Genomic DNA, 10,901 nt, shown 5'->3' with positions numbered 1-10,901 from the left:
TGTTGAAACTTTCTCTGATCGGGGTGAAACTTGGCATGCGGTCGTAATTAGATATAGCTAGGCCACATGTCGAATTTCGTCGCGATCGGAGTTCGTCTGGTACTCGAACGGTCGACCGTAGCGGTACCGTATTCGGTCTACCGTCGGACGTGTGTCGGTGTTTTAAAAATTGTTGCCGCGCCGCCCGTTCTCCCTCTCGTCTCCGGATATCCCCTCTACACGTCTTCGTAACCGTTCCCGCGTTCGGAATCGTCCGAATCGGACCGCACGGTTGGATCCGGAATGAAATTCCGGCTAACCTAGACCCCCATATGTCTATAAATAGAACCCCAGTGCCTATATTTAGACAACCAACCCCGTGCCTCGGGATCCGTGCCCCTAACCCTAGCCTCCCACCTGCTCTCTCCTCCCACCTCGAGCCGTCGGGCCCGCGAAGCCCGCGTTGGGGCCGCCCAAGCCCGTTTGGAGCCCGAGGCCATTGTTCCCGCAGCTCCCGTGCCCGTGCTCTCTCGTCCCGAGCTCGTCTCATGGCCGCGGCGAGCTTGCCTCGCCACCTCGCCGGCCCCGAGCCACCGGGCCACCTCCCGCCACCCGGATCCGCCTCCTCCGGCCGCCGGGGCCCCAGCCGCCGCGCCGGAGCCTCGCCCCAACCGGAGCACTGCCGCCGCCTCCCGTCGCCAGATCCAGGCCGGCAACCCCGGATCCGGTCCCATCCGGCCAGCCCCGCTTCTCGGCGCTCCCGTGGCGCCCCCCCTCGTCGGAAGTCCCTCGCCGGCGCCGCCCTGTGTACCTGCAACCACCGCCAGCAGCTCCCGGTTGGGAGGAGCACGACGAGCAGGGGGCTCGCTCGCCAATCCCCACCGCGTTGACCGCAGCGGCCCAGGGCGCCTAGCAGCCGGCCCAGGCCGCTCCTCCCACGCGGCCCACCTCTCCGGCCTGCCTCGCCCTCTCCCACCAGGGCCACTCCACCAGCCCCTCCGATTTGGCCCAAGTGGGTGCCCCAAGGTGAGATATTCCTCACCCATGTGCAGGTTTGCTATTTTGCGCCCACCAATTCGGCCCAATAGGTTTATTGGAGTTTTCCAAATTAGTTATATTTCCAGGAATTAGACGATTAATAAAACGTCTGTAACTTTTATTCCGATAGTCGGTTTGCGACGTGTAATATATGGATTTCGCGTAGTTTTGCGCATAGAATACGTTGGTGCAACTTGCATATTTGTTTGACGACGTTTAGCGTGCCGTATGCATAGATTAACGTGCTGTCCTAATATGTTTGCGTCCCGTATATATTTTTCGCGCGAGACCGGATTGCTCGTATGCCTTAGATAAAATGTCCATGCTCTAGGGACCCCTTTTCCATGTATTTTAGAGTAGTAATTCGTATTTTTGCGTGTAGGGATTACCGCTAGTTTATTTTTCCGTGTATAGGATATTATCTCGCATTTACGTGTGGCAATATTTTCATGTTGCAACCCCGCATATTTTATATGTTTTCGGGGTAGAATGGATTTTTCTACGCAATTAGTTTTAGCTTTTGAGAAAGTTAGTTCGCGCGATATTTTGCTATGTTGCGCTCTTGTCTATTTCGTAGGATTTATTCCGTACTTCGTTTGAAGGAGTTGTCAACTAGGGAGTTGTTCTTGGGTGTTTAGACTAGCCCCTGGTAATTTTGGGTGCAATAGAAATGCAAGTTTAGGTGTTGTTTTCTTGCTCTCAAGTTGCTAGAAATAGTGCTGATTTGGAGGTGCTGAAATATTTCTAAGTTTGGAATCTGTTATATTTTGTTGCTGTCTTGTCTTGCTTGTATCTTGTAATCTGTAGCTCTTTTGAGGTTGGTGCAATGGAGTTAGTTGTAGCCCTTGTGATTATCTAGCATGCTGTGAATTTTCATGCCATTTGGAGTCCTGTAGCTATGGGTTTTGCTGCTGTCAATATGGCTTCAGATCGAAAACTGCACTTTCATGAGGTGTAATTTTCACTAAGTCTGAAATAGTGTGTGGGATGCTATTTTGTGTCTTCTTTCCCTAGTGATCCATGATGCCATGCTAGTTGTTGTTAGTTGTTTGTAGTAGTGCTTCTTTCCCTCTTTCGTGTCATGCCTTGCTTGAGTTTATCGGAGTTGTGTAGCCCGTAGTTGTGGGGCGTAGAAAATGCTATTTGGCTGATTTTGGCAGATTGTAGAGATTTCTTGTTTTGCTCGTAGTTGTTGAACCGTAGCTCCGATTTGATCATGTCCTACATGAAACTTGCTTAGGATCTCGTGTAGTTTCATTTTCTCTTGCTGATTGTATGTTTTGCAGTGCTCGTGACCATCGTTGCACACATATTGCATTCATGCCATCATATCTTGCGGTGCTTGTATCTTTTGATCCGTAGCTCCGTTGGAGATGTTCTCTATGTGTAGATTGCTTGAAATGATGCGTAGAATCACGTGAAACTATTTGTTTTGCTGTTTAACAACTAATTAAATGTGTTAGTTTAGCTCTGGACAGAATTGTAAATTAACATGTGAGGTCGTCTCGGAGATGATATATGTCATTTCCGACCTCATTTAAAATGCCTAGATAGGTAGATTAATTGCGCTTCACCTCTTGCCATGTTTAACCACATTTAATATTGCCGTGTATGTAATCGGGATAGAACTAAATACATAAACAAGGAGTTTCGTCAATATGCAACTCGTTGCATATTGAACTTCACTTAATGTGTAGTGTTTGATTGTGTGAATTATCTTGCCGTGACTTGTTTGCATTCAGCCTGTCCATGCATCATATGTGTTGTGCATCGTGTGGTGAATATCGTGTGTTGATGCTTGTTTCGGTTTTCCCCGTCTCGATAGAGTTCCGCAAGCGTGTCGGATGTGAGGACCCGTTCGACTACATCGGTTCGTCTGCTTCATGGAGTCATTCTTCTTCCAAGCGGGATCTCAGGCAAGATGACTATTTCCCCAGGTACCATTACTATCATTGCCATGCTAGTTTTACCGTTTCTACCGTTTATGTCTCGTTGCCTACCACATGTTAAATATCAGCCTCTCAACAAAGACATGATAACCTTCAACCTGTTCGACCTAGCAAACCACTGATTGGCTTTGTTATCGCTTGCTTAACCCTGTGTAGCGTTGCTAGTTGCACATGCAGTTGCTTCCATATGATAGCATGGGTTCCTTCTTATATCACCATATTAATGCTATTTAATAAAATGGACCTATATACTTGGTAAAAGGTGGAAGGCTCGGCCTTTCTAGCCTGGTGTTTTCTTCCACCTTTGCCTCCTTAGTTTCCGGTTACCGGTGTTATGTTCCATAATTGAGCGCTCCTAACACGACCGGGGTTGTTATGGGGACCGCCTTGATAATTCGTTTTAGATTAAAGCTGGTCTGGCAAGGCCCAACTTTGGTACTACATTTGCCTAAGCACCTAATAAAATTGCATAGGGACTTTGCGGACCCCGAGGATAATTTAATCAACCCCCGGACCAGTGCTCCTCATGAGTGTTGGTCCGAAAAGGACAGACTGCGGGGCCACCACGGGGCAACTCGAGGTCTGGCACCTGTAGGCTTTTCCATCCGTCGTGTCCTGAGAACGAGATACGCGGCTCCTATCGGGTTCGTCGACACGTCGGGCCGCCTTGCTGGATTAGTTTTACCTTTGACGAAATATCTTGTGCATCGGGACTCCGGTGATGCTTTGGGTAATCTCAGAGTTGAGGTTTTCCACTAGGGAATCCGACGAGATCGCGAGCTTCATGATTGAGGATTTCTATGCGGCTTGTGGTAATTTGTGATGGACTAGTTGGAGCACCCCTGCAGGGTTAAATCTTTTCGGAAAGTCATGCCCGCGGTTATGTGGCAACGTGGAAGATTTGTTTAACACTGGTTCTAGATAACTTGAAGTTAACTTAATTAAAACTTGCCAACTGTGTGCGTAACCGCGACTGCCTCTTTCGTGAGTTCCTTCTCCGATCGAGGACACGGTGGGGTTATGTCTGACGTAGGTAGGTGTTCAGGATCATTCATTTGATCATCAATAGTTCGCGTCCGTTATGCGTAGATCTTCCCCCTCTTATTTCTTGTACTCGTAAGTTAGCCACCAAATATATACTTAGCCGCTGCTACAACCTCACCACTTAACCATACCTCACCCATTAAGCTTTGCTAGTCTTGATATCTTTGGAAATGAGATTGTTGGGTCCCTTGTGGCTCACAGATTACTACAACACCAGTTGCAGGTACATGTAAAGGTTACTTGACGCGAGCGCGTTGATTGTTCATTTGGAGTTGCTTCTTCTTCTTCTTCTTCTTCTTCATCGATCTAGGATGGGTTCCAGGCCGGCAGCCTGGGATAGCAAGGATGGACGTCGTTCTTCTTTTGTCGTTTGTTTCCGTCCGTAGTCGGACCCCGCTCTTACTCTTGATGTTTATGTAATGTAATGATGTGACTCTGATTTAGCTTGTGGCGAGTGTAAGCCAATTATATATATATATATCTCTTCTTTTCAGTACATGTACTTGTAACGATATCCATTCTTGCGACACGACGAGATGCGCTTCTATCCCTGACGAGGCCTTCGTGCCAAATTGAGGACACGGTCGCATCTTGGGCGTGACAAAATTCCCCTCCGGCAGGGCGCCGAGAAGGGTCTCTAGATGAGATCTCGCGGAAACGGAAGCTTGCGGCGGCGGAAAAGTATTTTTGAGGCTCCCCTCATTTTTTGCGGAATATTTGGGAATTTATAGGCCAAAGATCTAGGTCAGGGGGCGGCCAGGGAGGCCACAAGCCTGCCCACCGCTGCCTCCCCCCTGGTGGCGGAGTGGGGGCTTGTGGGCTCCCTGGAGCCCACCTGGATTGGCCCAAAGGCCCCATGATCTTCTTCTGTTCGGGAAAAAATCATTTCGGGGTTTTTCTTCCGTTTGGACTCCGTTCCAAAATGAGATCTCAAAAGAGTCAAAAACACGGAAAAACAGGAACTGGCACTTGGCACCGAATTAATAAGTTAGTCCCAAAAAAGATATAAAAGGTACATAAAACAACCAAAGAAGACAAGATAACAGCGTGAAACCATAAAAAATTATAGATACGTTTGAGACGTATCACCCGACGATGAGGATGCTGGTGGTAGCGCTAGGTTTTGAGCTCGAGCGGAGGAGTCGAGAGGGAGTAAAAGTTTTCTTGACTAGGGGGGGGGGTAAGGGGCTATTTATAGCTCAGGTGAAAACGGTCTGAAGCAAAAACTTCGGACGGAATTGCCCTTTCCCCTTCGTCTCTGCATGACACGTGGTACCCGTGATCGAAGCAGTGGTGATCGTGGTTATCCCATCGTGAGTAGTGGGTGCGGTTACTGTGGTAACATTAAAATAATTTTTTGAATTTTGAGGATTTTGTTGCAAAGTTCTCAGCTGACAAGGACTCAGTGAGGATTTTGAACAAGTGTCAAACAGAACGCATATGAAGAATTGAGAACAGACTGGTTTGAGCTTAACATAGAGGGGAGTCGGGTCCGATCACATTCACTTAGAAGAAATACCAAATTGAAGACTTAGCAATAATTGAATGTTGTTGAGGACATTGAAAGCTCGTTATATAAAAATGAAGAACATCACAGAAAATTTTGAAGACTTTGGAAATTTTGAAGACTTTGAAAATTTTGAGGAATTTGTGAAAAAGTCTCAGATTGAAGAATTTCAACTTTGAAGAATTTCGAACTTGAAGAATTTCAAAGTTTGGTGGTGGCGTGACCCACCTTATAAGAATGATGATTTCAGGCGGTGCGTACAATTGTCGTAGGGCCGTGAGAACCAAATTCTTCATTAATTTCTTCACACTTAGAGTGATATTCTTCATTGATTGAAGAAAACCGTTACTTTGTGTGTTGCACATCCAAGTCATGAATTTTGCATAAGTGTTAGGATGTGTGCATGTTTACAAAACATTTGAAGACTCTAGGATATTTAGCTCACACCTCAACTTGCAAAACCTTCTCTCATCCAAGGGCTTTGTGAAGATATCTGCTAGCTGGCTATCAGTCTTCACATGGTAGATGATGATATTGCCCTTGAGTACATGGTCACGAACAAAATGATGACGAATCTGGATGTGCTTAGTCTTCTAGTGTTGTATAGGGTTGTAGGCGAATTTGATTGCACTCTCATTATCGCAGTAGAGGGGCACATTCCTCATCTTGATGTTGTAATCTTTGAGGGTTTGCTTCATCCATAGTAGTTGTGCGCAACTAGATCTACCAGCAATGTATTCAACTTCAGAAGTGGAGAGTGATACGCAGTTCTGCGTCTTTGAGGACCAGCAGACTAAAGATCTTCCAACAAAATTACATGTGCATGATGTTGACTTGCGATCCACACGGTCACCAGCATAATTAGAATCAGAATATCCAACGAGGTGAAGATTTGACCCCCTAGGGTACCATAATCCTAGTGTTGGTGTGTGGGCTAGATATCGAAGAATATGTTTCACAGCCTTATGGTGTGATTCCTTCAGTTTTGCTTAAAAACGTGCACACATGCAAATACTAAGCATAATGTCTGGCCTAGATGAACATAGGTACAATAAAGAGCCAATTATGGAACGATATACCTGCTGATCGAAATCTGTACCATTTTCGTCAGTGCAGAGGTGGCTGTTGGTAGGCATAGGAATCTTGACGCCTTTGCATTCATGCATGCCGAATTTCCTCAGAACATCCTTGAGGCATTTCTCTTGAGATATGAAGATGCCATTGTGTTGTTGACGAATTTGCAAACCTAAGAAGAATTTCAGCTCCCCCGTCATGGACATTTGATATTCTTCACCCATCATGTAGGCAAATTCATCACTGTAACGTTTGTCAGTACAACCAAAGATAATGTCGTCGACATATATTTGGCACACGAATAGTTCATTGTCATAGGATTTTGTGAAAAGAGTAGGATCAAGTGAACCGGGTTTGAAGCCTTTCTTCATGAGGAATTCCTTCAATGTAACATTGATACGTCCCAAACGTATCTATAATTTCTACTTCTTCCATGATCTTTTGGGTGACATTGTTATATGTTTTGCTAAACTTTTATATCATTTTACACATATTTGGACTAACCTACTAACTCAGTGCACCGAGTGCCAGTTTCTGTCTGCTGATGTCTATTTTGCAGGGGTTTCTACCCAATTTTCCGAAGCCCAAAAAATTCCAGAAACAATATATAAAAAATCAACGAAACAGAAGCTTCCGAATCACCGAAGATGGGCCACAAGGGGCCAGCGGCCTCCTAGACGGCCTGCTGGCGCGGCCAGGCCCAAGGTCATGCCAGGAGGTCGCCTGGGTGGGTCCCACATCCTCTGATGCCCTCCTTTGGCCTATATTTAGATTCCCGAGAGGAAACCCTTACAGACTTTCTGGAATCGCGAATTTCTCCATTGTTCCGCCGCCGCAGCACTTCCGAGATCGGGAGCGTCAGGAGACCTCTTCCCGGCATCCTGCCGGAGGGAGGATTGACCTCCGGGAGCTTCTCCACCGCCATGGACGCTTCCTGGACATGCCATGAGTAGTCCTCCTTGGACCATGTGTCCATGACCAGTAGTTATGTTATGTATTCTCTCCGATCTTGTGCTTCAATGGTTAGTCCTTGTGAGCTGCCCTACATTATCAAGGCATCTATGAGTTCTCTTGCTTTTGCTATGCTCGGTTTGTTGGGATCCGATGGATTATGAGATTATGTTCAGATTGTCATAATTTATATAATTGATTGTCCTTTTGTATTATGTTCCTTAGTGATTGATGCATGTTCTCCGTTGCTATTTATTGCTTTGGCCGAGTAGTAGATTGTAACCCCAAGAGGGAGCGTTATGCATGATTGTGGGTTCATGCCCCTCGATGTCTAGCTTGAGTGACAGAAACATGAGACTAGGGGATGTGCTGTTGCCACCAGGGAGAAAACAACGGTGCTTGTGACCACAGTTGCAAGGATTGTTTACCTTACGCATAGTTCGTTAATGAAGTTGTCCGTTGCTTTGAGTTTACACTTTGGGTGGGGCTCGCAACTTAAAACCGACGAGACGTTCTGGATAGATATTTCAAGGTGGATGATTAGTAAGGAGATGCTGATGAATAAACGGTCTACTTGTCTTGGCGTACTGCCCATTACTATTGAACATCTAACTATCAAGTAGCATAATTAGCATTGCGATACGATCATAATTCTGTCAATTGCCCAACTATGATTTGTTTACCCAAGCATAGTTCTTTATCGTCTTTTGGGAGAGATACATCACTAGTGAGCATCATGTGACTCCGGTCCATATCACCATCATTGTTTACAGCTCCATCATTTACTGCTTTCATTTACTTTTCTGTTGCAATCACTATTACTTTCCCGTTTGTGTTGTGATCCTTTGCAAACTACAAGGCCGGAGAGATTGACAACCTCTCTGTACTCGTTGGGAGCAAAGTTATTTGTCGTGTGTGCAGTTCCACGACTTCTGCTAGATAGGGCAACAGACACCTACTTGTTGAGCCTAGGAGTCCTCCTGGTTCGATATACCTTACGGTCTCTGTGTAAGGGAAATCTGCTGCTGATTACATCTCCACCTTCCACTTGGGGTAACCAACGAGGGGCGACAAGTATATCCATCAACTCGTCATCAAGCGAATTTCTGGCGCCGTTGTGGAGGACTCTAGTCTTCAAGATAGGGGAGTTGCACGCTATATTTTATCTTTGCTTTTTAGTCTTGTTAGTTTGCTTTTTAGTTTTTGCTTTAGAGTCTTATACCAAAAACCACCAAAAAATTAGTTGATTTGTTCTTGCTCGTTGTCGTTACTATGGATTCCGCTAAGAACACCATGTTGGGTGACTCCACTAGTCACAACAACAATGATTATACCTTCTCCTCTATTTCTCCAGTTACCACTAAGAGTCTTTTTACAAGTAAATCATGTGACTATACTAGTCATTATGGAGAATTATGCCCTTGCCATGGTTGTGTCGGGAAGCCACAAGATCTTTGGTTTGAACTTTCTCCTAAACGTCTCCAAACTTGGGAAGACGTCCAAACTCTTATAATAGTGAGAAAATCAAACATAGAGGATGACACTACAATTTTACTTAATAGCAATGATATTGATTTTGACAATTGTAGTCTCTTCGAAGTTATCACCTTTTTGCAAAGAATGGCTAAAGACCCCCACACTAGTACACTCAATATTGCCTTCACCGAACATATTACCAATGCTCTTAGCAAAGCTAGGGAGGAGAAGCTCAATCTAGAGACTTCCATTCCTAGAAAACGAGAATATGGTTGGGATTATATGGTCAAAATTAAATTGAATAATATCTCTTGCTTTACATTATGTGATGTTGAATCCAGTGCTTCCGTTATGCCCAAAAGAATGTATGATATGCTTGATTGGAAACCTTTTGATCCATGTTCTTTCGGTGTTCTTCTTTTTGATTCTTCCATAAAGAAACCTTTAGGGAGAATTGATGATGTGCTTAGTATTGTCAATGATAATTATGTGCCCGTTGATTTTCTTATTATGGACATTGAATGTGATCCTTCGTGTCCAATTATTTTGGGACGTCCTTTTCTCCACACCGTTGGTGCTGCCATTGACATGAAAGAGGGAATTATTAAATTCCAATTTCCTCTTAAAAAGGGAATCTAACACTTTCCTAGAAAGAAGATTAAGTTACCTTATGAGTCTGTTACTCGGGCAAGTTATTCTTTTGGAGTTGATAACACTTGATCTTCTTGCCTTATGCCTAGCTCAAAGGCATAAAAGAAAGGGCTTGTTGGGACGCAACCGAATTTGTTTTTACATTGTGTTTTAGTGGTCTTGATGCTTGTTACTACTGTAGAAACATCATTGTATCTTTACTTTTAAGCTTTGTGCCAAGTTATAGCCTCTGATTGCAAGAAAGTTCAAACATTGTGACATGGTGCCGAGAAACAGATTATGTATGCTTGACGGAAAAATTCGCCAAACATCACCAGATCATCTTTTTTATCTGAATTGTTATGAAACCATGCTCTATATAATTGCCTTCCTCGCATCTGTTCTGAGTTTTTTGATTTGAGTTGCATAAGTACCCCGAATAAATTATTTACTACCTACTGTTATGTTCTTCACATATTCTGCCATGTTTTGCGTTTTCATTGTTTTGCAAATACTAAGCTTACTTTTTATTTGAAAAATCCTTTTGGCATTCATAAGAAGCAGTAGCTTTTCATGAAAATCTTTATTTTCCAGCAGGTAATGAATTATTTTATTAAGGGAACTAACCACTCTAATCAGCTTATGATGAGTTTCGTATGAAGGGAGTTTTCAAGTATGCGATGGGAGATGATGAAAGAAGACACACAGTGTCAAGCGCTCAAGCTTGGGGATGCCCTCATGCACCCCCATAAATATTCAAAGGAGACTCAAACGTCTAAGCTTGGGGATGCCCCCATGCATCCCCGTTTCTATCAACAATCATGAGTTCATCCATCTCCATGCTATATTTTTATCACTTCATATGATATGTGCTATGCTTGGAGCGTCTCGCTCTTTACTTTTTAGTTTGTTTTTGTTTTTCTTGTTGCTCATAACAAGTCGGAACATAGCCTACCTTGTTTGGACAGACACACGCTCCATTCCACTCTAGAACACAACATAGGTTTTCATGCTTATCTTCTTGTGTGTTCTTCATCTTTTCGTAGCTACTGTCATGCTTAGGTCTTAGTTTTCATGCTTATCTTTTTAAGAGCTATTATTTAGGTTGCTTCTGGAACTCTCTTGAGTTATCATGCTTATCTTGTTTAGAGAGTTGGCTCGTTGCACAGAGTTGTGTGTCTTGCATGAGTAGGTAACTGAGGTTGCTATTTAAGTATAGTAGTAACTTTCAATAGTTTTGAGGTATTGATTTG

This window comes from Hordeum vulgare, chromosome 2H (genome assembly GCF_904849725.1).
Source record: "Hordeum vulgare subsp. vulgare chromosome 2H, MorexV3_pseudomolecules_assembly, whole genome shotgun sequence".
Taxonomy (NCBI): Eukaryota; Viridiplantae; Streptophyta; class Magnoliopsida; order Poales; family Poaceae; genus Hordeum; species Hordeum vulgare.
This window is presented reverse-complemented; position numbering follows the sequence as displayed.